At 35.5% G+C, this 12,464-nt stretch overlaps 1 protein-coding gene and 1 long non-coding RNA gene across 38 annotated transcripts in view; one reads left to right on the forward strand and one right to left on the reverse strand.

The window, feature by feature from the left end:
- The window catches only part of mmd (disintegrin and metalloproteinase domain-containing protein mind-meld), a 78,910-nt gene that overhangs the window by 10,113 nt on the left and 56,333 nt on the right, over nt 1-12,464 (forward strand). The gene's annotated exons all lie outside the window — the stretch shown is intronic.
- Nucleotides 714-9,435, reverse strand: LOC147657922 (uncharacterized). The gene is made up of 4 exons (XR_015291570.1): nt 9,082-9,435; nt 3,630-3,729; nt 2,920-3,271; nt 714-949 (listed from the first exon to the last, which is right to left on the reverse strand). It is a non-coding gene; the product is annotated as an uncharacterized LOC147657922 (long non-coding RNA).

Raw genomic sequence — 12,464 nt, forward strand, 5'->3', positions numbered from 1 at the left:
GTATTTAATAATAGGTTATGGAGAAGAGACAAAAAAAAAAAATTTTTTTTTCTCCTTTTCGATAGAAAGAGAATTTGAATAACAAGTATCCAAATATTTTACGTATAAACGATTGTGATTAAAGTGATTCAACGAAATTTTATTTATTTAAACACAATTTTAACACCGATTAGAGAATTCTAATGGTAGAATTCATTCTTTATATCGTGTCCAGCCTCGTCTATTACATACTCTTTGCATCCTTCTCCCTACTTGGTACAACAGGCAACGGAGGAGAAACGGGAAAAAAAAAAAAAAAAAAAAACTGCTTCGGATACAGGGCAAGCATTAACCTCACGACCGACCATGCTCTCTCCCTACAAAGGATATTGATTTTCCAACGTTTAAGTTCTTCCCTGTCCCGTGTGTCGCTTCTCATGACAATTCACGGATTGATAGATACGCGTTTGGACCGTTCATCGATCACGTGTTTTTCAATGGAAAAATTTCACGGATCCCTTACTGTTCCGATGTATGAGACGTTATATCGTTATAAAAATTGTAGAAAATTCTTCCGATTTTCTTTTCTTCTCTTTTTAGAATACAAATTAACAATTTCTAACTAACGTACGCTTTTCGATAACTAAATATAATTTTCATGGACGAAAGTCTTATTCGATGCGAGAAAAAATGGAAGGAATCGTTTTTGACAATCTTCCTCCTGTGGAAGAGCATTGAAACATATTTCCATATATCTTTAATCTCTGTTCTACAAAAATATCAACAAAATATTCATCATTGCCCTATCGTGGAATCCTCGTGCAAGAAGAATTATCCATCCACATCTTTATCAGATTGCATTAAACTCGACGATTGAAAATTGGCCAACGGATCATTTTCCATTTCTATTTCATTCAGCTGATAAATCGTCGCTGTCGTCGTCGTCGAGACGTGTCGTTTTCCATCGAATCTGGAAAAAAAAAAAGAAGAAGAGAGAGAAAAAAATCTGACATAAATATCCTGGAAAATCAATCGATTGATGCGGAGCAATTAATCAAGTCGGGCCACTGACAAAATGATGGTCCATAGAAGGGTTTTCAGCGTTCTTGTCTCGAGCAAGATCCGCGAGATTGAAATGGCAGAGCGCCAGTTCTAATTTATTGGCCTTGTAGGTACTTTTAATACATGAACTTTTGGCCGATTTTTGGCCCGGAAAAAGGGGACGAAGGGTGTCTTCTCTTCTGTCGAGAGCACACACCCCGTTTCCACCTTTCTCCAACCCATCCTCCATTTCTCCCCTCCCCCTCCCCCTCCCCCAGCCAATCGAACGAGTCCTCGTTTACGCAAATTCGATTAATTCGTACTACTATTGAAATCGACAATGTTCAATTTATGGCGAAATGTACGTACGTTTATATGGAAAAGCCACACAAAAGGGGGGAGGGGGGGGCGAGATCAATCCTCGAGGCGTCTATTTTTTCCTCTTAAAATGTATATTCGTTATATGGTATAATTTAGATAGAGCGAAATTTTGAATTATATGAGAGAACGCGAAAATTTTTGGGAAAATTAATATTATCAAGTGATTCATTATGTAAAATGGATACTAATGTTAATGCTCATCGTCATCACAAAGAATATTTCCATTTTTATAAATTTTCATTCGATTGAAATCAAAATAATATATATATATATATAAAATTTTGAATTATATGGGAGAACATGCTTTTGAGAAAATTAATATTATAATTCATTGTAATAAAATAAATATTATTATAGTTAATGCTCATCTTGTTACAAAGAGTATCTCCATTTTTTTCTTTTTCACAAATTTTCATCCGATTGAAATAAAAATTTCTCAAGATAAGTTCCCCCTATAATATCCTCCATACATATGACACGAATCGTTTGATTGGATAAATGCATTCACCGAATTTTGCTGCCTTCGTATCGACGATACGCGGGGGCCTCGAAACGCATTCCTGCTCTTTGGCGCAAATTGAGTAGTTGAACGTTGAATCGAGATAACAGTCGTGACGAACGGTTGCACGGTTAAACTCGTCGAGTTCATTAGATCGTACGAAAACAGGGAGAGACGCACGAATTTTACGTTAAAGCTCAGATATCGTGTACACTTGTTGTTTATTGGTAATTATCTGTCTGATAATCAATGTGATAATTAGTTGTTTATTATTCTATGCTACTATCAACTATTATGCTACTGTCGATTAATATCTACACCAAAGTTGGGCATTCGTTGAAAAAGTAAAGTAGTTAAAAAATGCTTGAGTAATAATTTATTCAAGTAGCTATTATATTCGATTCACTTTTCATATAATCTTCGGCATTACAATTATTTGTTATTATTATTACATTATTATTACATTTTGAACAATTAAAATTATGGAAGTAAGTTTAATCATCATTGGATTCCGTGATTGACTAGTGTTTTTTAGTAGTTAGTAACTTGAAAGTTTTTGCAAAGGAGAATGTTGTTTGAAATTATCTGAAGAATCTTCAATTTTGCGGATGATTTCCAATATTTTTGGGACACCTCGTACAAAAGTCTATGGACAATATAATGAGGAAAATTTAATAGTTGAAGTTACGAATAAAGTTACTTTAATAATTTATCCTTCAAAACATAATAATAATCGAAAATAATTGTAGTGCCAAAGATCAAGTAATTACTTAAAACAACTTTATTTGAAATTTTTAGTTACTTTTTCAACGAGTCAATGCCCAACTCTGTCTGGAATGGAATGCAAAAAGATGCAAAATGTCTGAAACATAGTGTATTATTAATATATTTGTGAAACATCTTTGGAGGATTGGAAGGATAATAAAATAAAAAGGAAAGATATGATATGAATATTTACAAACTTAAACTACATGTAACTTAATAAATAATTCTCAATCGACATTTTTTTGTATACCAACTTTTGTCCTGAAAATCGACTCTCCAAAGATATCTCAGGAACATGTTGTATCTATGAATAAAATAAAATTGAAGAAACTCCATTTCTTCAATCATAAGAATTTTCCAGAAAAATCCAAGCTTCTCTTCCAAGATTGTTATTTTCAATTGAAGATGCATCCTTTATTTATCTTAACGTAATTACACTGCTACATCTTGTTTAATTCAAAAGCAGTGCCTCTTTTGTCATTTGACAACCATTTTTGTCGTTTCTTCAATCCTTTCGTTAGCCACGCGCCACGTATACGTGATGCACTAGTTGCTTTCTGCTACCCAGTGTGACGTGTATTGCGTTTCAATCTTCTTTAGAATTTTCTGTAACATGTAATGCAAAACGATGAATCATCATTGGTCTTATTTTCGATTATTTTAAAATTTATTTCTTCCCGATTTGCAAAAGTTGCACGTATCAATTAACGTTTGACCTATGAACAACAGTGACTTTTTTTCTTAAATAACAGTAACCTAGATCTAGTTCCATTATTAATACATTTTACCACCATTAATAAAACTATATAATAAAATTTACTGATATCTCGCAAAATACACGACATTGTAATAATAATATTTTATAAAAATTTGCATTCACGATTATTGATCATTATTTACAAATTTACACGTAAAATATTTCGCGATATATATCATACATATGTATTTCAAACAACTCGTTTACCTGCATAAAAATCCGCAATCCAGCCATCATCAGATTTCGAGGCGCAACCGACGAGAATCACGCCTCGGTTTATCGAGCGTGGCGGCGTGGGCGTGCAATTCTGAAAATTACAAATTATACACAACGCGCACAGAAAACACGCGTGTTAATTCCCCTCGAATGGCGACAGGTTGCGCTCCGCGCTCCTCGTTTCTCGAATCGTCGACGAGAGAAAAACCGTTACGCCTGGCGGCTACCAATTTCCGTTGGAAATTACACGCGCGAAATCGTGAATTCATAACGCGCGTTTGATACATGGCGATGCGTCTTTGCCGGTTGTGGTTAATTTTCATGGGTGGCTCAGATAAGGAGTATGATAATTAACATCCGATTATTATTATTATTATTATTTCTGGGCGAAGGATTTTCCCATTAAAACGCGTTTAATTGTCGTTGCGGTAGAAAATGTGTCGCGTATCGTTTAAAGAGCGTCGAATAAATTTTGGAAGATAAATTCTAAACGCGGTAAAACACGCAGGATATTTGCAGGAAAATTTAGGAAATATTTTAAAAAGAAAATATTTAAACCTTGGTAGAAAGCTTAAGAAATATTTCGAATATTCGAAAATTATGCCTTGTTATTTAAAACACACGATGTTTTCTGAACTATCAATTCTAAATATATAAACTTGATAGTGTAAACGATCCTTTGGAGGAGGATCAATCGCCACGATATGCGTCACGTTCGAAGGAACGTGCAAATAAAATTTCACGCTACGTTTCTAAGCTACAACGAATAAAGAAAATTTAACAATTGAAGTTGCTTCGATAATTTATCGTTCAAAACGATAAACGATAATCGCGAATAATTGTTAAACCGCCGAAACTAGTTAACCTCGGTTACTTTTTCAACTCTGCCAGAAACTCTGGAACAAGATCAAAAACAAAAAGAAAGGAAAAATATATTATCGCGTTAGAAGTTTCCCTTTTTTTTAATTAATTATTCGAGATCTTACTACGCGAGCAAACATATATCAAACTCTCGCTCCTTGGGAAGTTCGGTGATCCTCGTCGAGCCCAATAACCACCTATCTCCCTCTCGCCAACTTGTTATTATCTCCTCCTCCTCCAACCGACCACCACCTCTTCTTTTAATCGTCCACGCTCGTCGAATCCGCTTCGCCGTATTTCGGAAGGAATAACTCTATCCGAAGAACTCGAGCCGTTCGTCGAAAGGGGAGGGGGAATTGTTACGATATCGGTTAATGGAGCGATGCCTTCGGGGAAGCTAGATATTATCGTCACTTCGACCCCGTTAGATTTATTTCCACGCGTCGCCCCTTTCAAGCAGAATAAGCACATTTACCCTCCTCCGCGAGCGAGGATTTCAGAATTCACCCTCCCCTCCCTCTGTCCGACATCCAACCCTCGACGACTCTAATCGCGCAAATAACGTTACTCCCCCCTCCCCCCACCCGAACAAATCGATTCGAGCTAGCGATCGCCTGTTCCCGTTTCTTCGTCGCTTTCCCTCGAATCAACCGACAGCTGATACTTTGAATCGATATCGAGCCTAATAATCCACCTTCTTTCTATTCGTTCACCTGTTCGAGGGAGAATCGAAAGAAACTCTCGTTACACATCGCTCAGCTCGAGGTGAAAGGGGAAGGGAGGGGAGAGTGGGTTGGTTCGTTTAACGGGAGTCGAGAAGAAAGATTCGGGGATTGCAAGTCGAGGTAATTTTTGATTAGACGAACGTGTGGAAGATGATATTAATTGTGAACCGGGAGGAAGTTTGAGGGATTCCTTTTTTTTTTTTTTTTTTGTAGAAGGAAAATACGAGAAATGCGGAAAATAAATTTTTGCTCCATCGAGATAGAGTGGATACGAATTCCATTTATATGGAAATTTTATATATTGTGGCTGATTGCTCGAAAGCCTAGTCGGGCTTCTATTATATCTGTACTATCTGTGTAATCTAATTAGAAATTTCACGCGATACATTGTATTTACGTGATAGAAGAATTAATTCATCGAGCGTTAGATATTGTATAATATTGTATGAAATAAGATATGAAGTAAGATATTGAATATCTGAACGAAATTAATTGGACGAAAACAGGCTTATTATTTGAATGTGCTTATCAGCTTCATAAAAACGAACCTTCGCTTATCCTTTTTATAAATTTTACGATTCTCATGATGTGGAAAAGTCTTCAATATCGTCTATTTTTATTTTTTTGCGCCAAAATTCGCAATATATCGATGAAGATGAAAAAAAAAAAAATCGACAAAAAAAAGATACATACGCTCGTTGGTATGTTAAAATTTGCCGGCATGTGTGCTCTCGTGTGTGCTCTCCCGGATGGATTCGATGATCGATTCTCAAACTATTCGCTGGCTAGGCATCATAACGCTTGCTGATAGCTACGGAATATTTAAAGTGGCTATCGCGTGCATATGGTATTATGCGTATATCTATCCAGCTAGAGATCGATCGACAAATTAGAAAATCTAATTTGCCGGACACGGGTAAGAGAAAAAGCGCGTTATTAATATTTCCGTCGATTTCCTCGTTACATTTTGATATTCTTTCTAACGAGATGTACGTTTCGTAAAATTTTTGCGCATATCGTTCGACGATGAATAATTATTTCGCCTCGGAATCGAGCAAAATTTTTCGGAAACGATGCGATCAAATACGCGGTCACGATGAATTACTCGACAATCTCTCTGGCGTGCTAATTATACCCGCATGCGTCACTCCGCGTAATTTCCTGATGTATGTCGACATCCATCGATTCACCTTCACCTGTAAACCTCTGGAAAAGATATGTCTTTTTTTATTATTTCTTTTTCCTTTTTTTGCGTTTGATCGCAATCATAGGTAAAAAAGAGACTATTTCGAATTGGAGATAATTCATAGAAAAGGGGACGATGGTAATCTAAGGATGTATGCGCGTAATCAAGTTTTTCCATGGAAGATGTAATCAGTGTTCTAATACGGGCTCGAACGACGAGAAATTTTCCTCGACGTTTATAATAAATTACGAATCCTCGCTTAACAAACGTATTTTCACTTTGCTTATTAATAAATCTAGAATTATTTGAAACAATTTCTAAAAGTGATTTCCTATATTATCTATATTATTTGTACTTTTTTAAAAATATTTAAAAATAAAAACGACATCCTACATGATTATATTTGAAACTGAAGAATTTTAGTGTCTGGATATAGTGTATGGTTATTGTTAATCCGAGTAGTGCCGAGTCACGACGATTATTGCCGAGCGTTTACGATACTATTCGGCTTTATTCGGTACCGATCGTGTCCACACATTCGAATATTACATACGTCCAATTTTATCTAATTTTTATTTTCCTCAATGTTGTCGCCAATCGCTTAAGTAAACTGGAAAAAGTGACCCAATTATAAAAACTCTATTTCTTATATATTATACTCGCGTTTGTTATTTCTCATTTTCATCCCCAACAAGAGAAACGAAAAGAAATAACGAGGAAATTCGTGACGCGACTGATCCAACTAAGCGAGAAATATCGCGTATCGTTCTAATATCGGACCAATGGGTGCAATAAACGAAAATTCTGGGCGACATGTATTCGTCGGCCATGATACGGCATGTTCCCGCATGACTAAAACGCAATATCGAGTTAGCGCGTGCCGCCGACTTGCAACAAATGGAAACGAATGAGGGATCAAAGAAAAAAAGAGTTATTGCAACGCGACGCGACACGAGACGAAACACGATCGTTTAAGGATGCGTCGAGCACGCCATTTCGATGAAAAAAATATATATACATATTTTTTTCTTTTTATTTTGCATGTTTTTTAAAAAAACATCGAAGAACGAGAGATAAGAAGTCTAAGATTCTTAGACATCTTTTTTACGGGATGAACATTTGTAAAATTTTTAAAGAAATTTCTGCGAAGTCGTATTCAAAGTTTGAGCGGCGTTACCAGACTGAACTCAATTAACATTTTTTAAAGAAACTTTTGTCTTCTTTGAGAATCCTCTGACTCGGTGTTTTCCCCATCTTCCTTGGGACTTCCTTTATGGGCATTAATTAACTCGCGTTACGAAAGTGGCGTTGTCACCTTTTGAAACGTTCAAAGGGCAAGCCTCCTCAAACGAATTTCCCGTTGAAAAGAGAACACGATCTTATCGAGTGATAACCGTATTAATCTTAAACGTTTAATTTTTTTTTTAAATCAATCAAGATGGATTGATTTTTGATAATTGAAAAAATAGTTAAAACTAAAAATGCAACAAAATCCAAAATAATTATATATATTATACATAGCAACATTATTGTATTGAATACACATACGAATACAAAAGAAAAGGTTGGACAAAATTTTTTCAATTTTTCGGAAAAGTTTATCATTCGTCAAGAGATAGAAAATCTGCATAACAATCTGTACATCCACGATTTTCCTTAATTGAAATACATAGATTTTCAATTCAATTAATAGTAACAACAAAGACGATTAAAAATCTACTTTTAATCTTGTTCAGATTGAAAAGAGATCCAAACCTATTTACCTAATTTTCATATTATCAATATTATAACGTCTAGATTCACATTACTCACATTATTCACATCGAATCTGTCAACGTGACAGGAAGGGAGAATTTTTCTTCAACAAATGAAAAAGTTTCCCAATAATCTGGTATCTTTTTATCGGACAGATCGATTAATTTTAATTATTTATCTCTCCTTACTCTTCCAAAAAAAAAAAAAAGGAAAAAGAAGAGAAAGAGGGAACGTTGGTAAAGTTTCATCGAGTAGCCACGCCAAACTCGATCGGCGTAAAATAATTACTTTAAAAGTTGGAAAGGGGACAAGACGAGAGAAAGAGAGATCCCGAGCGTACATGCCCGAGCATTTAATGAGCTTCAAGATTTCTCAAAGAGGCCATGGCTAAAGATCTGCCCTACTAAAATTAATGAGTTTGCATCGGCTAACAAGGTGGTAACACTCGTTTGTAATTGAACGTTGGTATCGAAGATGTGCGTTGTTAAGGATATCAAGGCACCAAGGTTGAAGCACGTACGAGCAACCGAACAACTCGATGCGAATCAAGAGAGCCTGCTCCTTGTCGAAAGGGCCGATTTACGATTAATTAATCCGTTAAGTTAAAAACTTTATGTAGGTTGATGCACGTCTTTTTTTTCCCTTGGAATTTGATCGATTTGATGGTCACGATACCATTCACTGAATCTCTTTATTTATCTCTGTCAATCGTCGACCATCTGACCAATTTACAAAAAATTGACTCCATCAAAATATCTCGAGTGGTAAAAAAACTAATAATCGTATTTGGAATTATTTTCATTCGTCTAATTATTATCCCTTCAATTTTAAATATCTTATATTAATATCAATTAATCAATCATAACCTATTCTCATAAAAATATCGCTGTAGTATTTTCTATCACACTGTTCTTACCTCTTCCAGGATATTTTAATCCAAAAAAGAAACTGCACCAAATTATTATTGCACCAAAGTCTTCCTCGAAATGTCCAACACAAAAGAATCACTATTTCATCGCAACAAATTCACTCATTTCATTTCGTTACCAAACACGGCGAAATCTCGCGTATCGTTCGAAAAACGCGATACACAGCGCCTCTCGTGGCGTTTACACGGGCAGACGACGAACGAACGAACGAACGAGCGAAGAAATATCCCGGAAGTAGGCGTCTCGACGCGACACGGATCTTCCATTCGTCGAACAACCATTATCGATAGTTTCGAAACTTCCTCCTCCAACTACTTTGCTCCGTTTCCCCACATATACACACATACACGTATCCGCGGTGACACGAGGGAAAATTATTTCTAATTGGTTCCTAATAATCTTCCCGATACATGCTTCCGGCGTGGAGATTCGGAGCGGGAAATTCAAAAGGGGAATGCTTCGTCTGCTTCGCATTCTCTTCCTTCTTTTATCCCTCCAAGTTTTCCAGGAAGAACTTAATTTAATCTCTTAATCCTCTGATATCCGTCCATCACGTTTAAGCCGTCTTATCCGATCCACGGTTTTTCTTCTTCTTTTTTTTTTTTTTTTTTTTGTTTCGCGCATTCGAAGAATAATTTCAACGGTAAGGCGAGCTTTGAACGAAATAAACATTAATCTCGTTCCTTCGGATGGGAAATTGGATACAATTATCGCGATGATCGCGAGAAGGCGGACGCAAGTTTGTAATAAAGGGATCGTGAAAATGAGTCTGGAGGACGATTCGATTCGTCCTTGTTTCGTAAAATATATAAAGAATTTTTTCAGAATAGTGGTATATATATTTGAAGAATGAGAATATTTCGAAGAAGGCAACGAAATTCGCCGTTGTGAAACAATGTGTTTGGTGGAATGAAAGTAAGACTTCTCGGAATCATGGTGAATTTGAAGAAAAAAATTCTTCTCACGTAAACTTTTCGTTTAGATGCTCCGTTTTTTTTTTTTTTTTTTTTTTTGAGAAAATTGTGTCTGGAAATTCGTTCACTAAATATAATCTACTACATTATTATAACAAGTATAATAATTTTAAAAAAATAAAATGTTATAAAATTATAAATGTATCTATCCAACAGACATTTAAGCATAATTTCCAATGCTTCGTAAATAAAATAATTTTTATTTCGCACTTTCCAATTCTACGATTTCGGTACATCCTTCTACCAATCTTTCACTCATTAAACTAGCACAGCGTTACTCGAAAAAGCTTAACATTTGAAAAGATCTAATGGAACACAAATCGAAACTACTTTCTAGATACTTGAAATACCCGCGCCATCTTTCGCGAAATTTAATTTCACCTCAAGCCGCGCATTTTTACGTGACGAAATTCTTCTCCGATTCCCCGTTGAAAATTCGATAAAAACCGAAACGAAACGCGATTTCTAGGCTGAAGAGGACAAAGAAAGAAGCTGAAGAAGAAGAAAAAAGTGGGGGATCGAGCGCGGTTGCTTTGGCTTTTTTAATTTTAAACTTACGATTCCCCGCAAAAGTTTCCACCGACTCGAAACCAGTGGAAATTGCAGCTTTGTTCCCCAGCTGCGTTAACGCGAGGCATTTTACGAGCCCGATGCCGGAATTTAATTTAAGCCAGGAACCGCGTCGCTCCGCGTCAAAGAGGGGAAAATTTTTGGGAAAAAATGAACGCGCGTTCAGAATACGTTACGTTTGTTTCGCAGGATGGGCGAACTCGAATTAAGATAAGATAAGATAAGATAAAGCGCGTGAAGATCCGGGAAAAAAAAATTGACGGAACGTGAAATCGAATAATTTTCGTATTTTCGGGATATTGAGAATGAAACTCTGGAATTGAACGGGAATTGAAATTTTGGATTTTCGTATTAGGATGAGAATGAAACTCCGGAGAGTAATTCGCGAAAGCTTTACTTTCGAATGGAGGAATTGAGGGTAAAATTCTCGAGAATAGTTCGGTGTCAACGCACGTTCCTTCTTTCCGATCGTGTCTACAATCCATTTGCAGGGTTGTAAAACTTTCACGAGTCACTCTCACGAGAGTTTTTTTTTTTCTTTTTTGTTTAGAAATTTTTATTCTTAAAATAGACTTTTTACTGTGGAGAGTTTCTCGCCGTTTAGACAGATATTGATTTGTCAAATTATTTGGTTGGTGAAAAATATTGGTCTAATCGCTTTCGGAAAAATCTTCGCTTCTTCATCGACGTAAGTTACATTACTTATTCTTTCTTCTTTAATTGTCCTGTCCAACATTTCGAGATGTTACAACAAGAGAAATAAAAGTTTTTATCATTTTCTTCTCGACTGTCCTCGTTAAGAAAAAATAAATTAGATCTCTGCAAGGTACACAGGGCCTTCTAACTTTATTTAAAAGTTAAAGGGCGCATAGAACTTAAATTGGATAACAGGATTGGATAATACGTATGACTGTACGAGCAAGAATAAGCGAAAGACGTAAAATAAATTCTTTTATATATATAAAAAGAAAGAAAGGAATAATGGAATAAAAGGAAATCGAATAACGTTTTTGAAATACATACTCGAAACACTTTTGACGAAATGCCAACCGAGTTAAGCGATGGGATGGAAGCCAATAAATACCCCGCTTGTCCCATCCACGCCCTGGAAAGAATTTCGAGAAAAATCGCCACGTGCACGCCGCTCTTCCTTTGCGAATTTGTTCCATCGCTCGTTTTAAACCGGTATTTTCCAATGTAGGGCGTATGCTCCACACGAGAAGGCAATTTGAATATTTCGTAGACCGATTTTACCTTCTTTGGTTAAAACGTTTTAACATTTTCTTCTTATTTTTCGATATCACGTGCTTTTTCATTTGAACGTGAGTTGAAATGTTTTTTTTACTCTCTTTTTATTATTAAATTTATTTAATATTTTTTTATAATAAAATAATAAGAAACATTGGAATTTTTTTTCTCTCTCGAGTAAGATTTTAGAATATATTCGATATAATATATATTTATCAATTCTTTTTATTTGTATTTTATATATAATTATCCGAATTTTTGATAAATAAATAAATATGATAGGATTATTAGTATCGAGGTATTATAACATCGCTAAAATAAATAATACCAGAAGTTATCATCAAATGGTAAAGAGTTAAACTTTCAGAGACTCGAATTCGAAGAAAAACTCTAATACTTCTTTATCAACGAGGCTAATAATATCGATCATTACCGCGAACGATCTTTTTCTATAAATGCAAACAAACTTCAGTTCTCGTAAAGGAGCGCAACTTTCCGAGAATATTAACGACCTTTATCGATAAATGGCATTACGGGCCATCGGTTCATTTAACGTTACAAACGAACGGTTCAATAAT

The sequence above is a fragment of the Apis florea genome, unplaced genomic scaffold, assembly GCF_048593485.1.
Source record: "Apis florea isolate Af1SG1 unplaced genomic scaffold, ASM4859348v1 contig_2492_pilon, whole genome shotgun sequence".
Taxonomy (NCBI): Eukaryota; Metazoa; Arthropoda; class Insecta; order Hymenoptera; family Apidae; genus Apis; species Apis florea.